This window comes from Octodon degus, unplaced genomic scaffold (genome assembly GCF_000260255.1).
Source record: "Octodon degus isolate 3935 unplaced genomic scaffold, OctDeg1.0 scaffold00142, whole genome shotgun sequence".
In the NCBI taxonomy this organism is placed as follows: domain Eukaryota; kingdom Metazoa; phylum Chordata; class Mammalia; order Rodentia; family Octodontidae; genus Octodon; species Octodon degus.
Window position 1 is genome coordinate 1,401,480 of NW_004524718.1, and position 2,117 is coordinate 1,403,596.

A 2,117-nucleotide genomic window follows, 5' to 3' on the forward strand; every position below is an offset into this window, starting at 1 on the left:
TTTTTTTTTCATTATGTTACAATACAAATGATGTTAGTTCATTTTGATGATTTTGCAATTTTCATTTATGTGATGATTTGAAATAGTTCTCCAGAGAAGAACTGTGTCTTGCTATTAATTTTGACTTCAGCATGATTTCATTCTGACATGTGAACACTTGAGATACGCTGCTCAACAGCTGTTCCCCATTTTGCTTAATGTTTTGTTTCATGGCTTGTGTTCCATGTCTCCCTGGTTTTGAAATTATTTTCCTCTTCTTTAGGAACATCTGGTATTCTTTCTTTTCATGTGCTCAAATGTATTAATTTGTCAGACCAATAGTTTATACAGATTTGGAATACAATCAACTCTGAAGTTTATTTGAGTTTGAAAACAGTAATTCAGAAGTTCTATTTATTCAGAATTAAATGTGCTTGTATAAGTTACTTCAAGTTCTAGCATACATAAAATGAGATTATGGAAATTATAAAATTATACTAGTGTAGATGTCTATTAAAGATAAGTAGGGATGTCCTTCTATTTTTAGTAACATACATTAAATACTGTTGATGAAATGTGCACTTATATTTTATGTTTTCTTGAGTACATAGAGTTTTTGTCATACTATTTTTCATAAAATGTGTGTTATTCTTACATACTATCTATTCTTATCATGTTTTATATGGTACTGATAGCTTTATTCTGAATTCCATTGATGCTCATCAATGTATATAATGTTAAAACAATCATACTCTTTACTTAATCATCAAAAGCATTGAATATTTTGTATGTTCAAAATTATTATATTAGATTCATGTCACATAGAAAATAATCATGTTTCATTTATCACACCAGAGATGGTAGATATCTGATAACAGAATTAACACAGAATTTACTGATTATAAAATTTTTTAAACTAAATGAATATTTCTTCATCTGAGAAGTTTGTATTTATATTAGATACCCATTATTATTGTTTTGTTTTGTTTTGTATTTTAGGACAGGTCTACAAGGTCTCACTACATAGATCAGACTCGTAGTGATCTGGCTGTGTTCAGCCTCCCAAGAGCTGGGATTACAGGTGTGTGCCACCAAGCCCAGTCTCAATAGACATCTCAGTGCGCCCGAGTGGCTGGGCCAGCACGGTAGGCCAGGGATCAAAACCTGGCTGCAGAATCTGTGTAAAACAAACGCTTTAATCTGCTGAACTATTTGGCTATCCCAGGTACCCATTTTTGGATTGGGTCTTTGAATTTTATGGCCCTGAAATTTACAGTTTTTATGTTTCAGACAAAAGCCCTAAAAAGATGTGGTATTTTTCTACAATGGATTATTATTCAGCTATAAAGAATGATAAACTTTTTTATAGGTGAATGGACACATTGGATACCATGCTTATAAATGAAACAAATCAAAGTGGCATTGTATTGTCTCCCTAGTGTTACAAACTAAAAGAGCAAATAAGATTCAAAAGATAAAATAGATATTGTGAAGGGAAAGAAACTGCTCAAAAGGAAAGAACAACTGGAGTGGGGAAAAGAAAAGCTAAGATAATTGTGCTATTAATTTCTATTAATTTTGTGCTTATATTGCCTGATTAATTGTATGCCTGTAGCTGGTAATATGAATAACTAGTTTGAAGAAAGCAATGTGCAACATAATAGCCAATGTTATTTTCCTATTTTTTTAAAGTTCTGTATCATTTTATTGGTTTTCTTCTCTGTGAATTTTAAATTTTAAAATATTCAGTGAATGAAGAATTCCATAGTGGAGATGGCGAGGTAGCTCAGCAGACTAAAGCACCTGCTTAGGCAAGCTTAGGCAAGTGCAGAGACTGTAGTTTGATGCCCAGGACCACACGTGTGCAGTCTCACTCCCAAGGGTGGGCTGAGCCAGGCAGAGTTGGGCCATGGTGACACACACCTGTAATCACAGTGCTGGGGAGACTGAAAGTAGGAGGTTCACTACGAGTTCAAGCTGCTTAGTGAGACCCTGCAACAACCAAATACATTAAAACATATCAAAATCTTTCTCCAAAATGTTTTAATTAACACCATAATAATTTTTGTTTTCCAAAATTAACATAATATACACAAGGATGGCTGTTGTTCATAGATTTTCAGTTTGCCCTACTATTT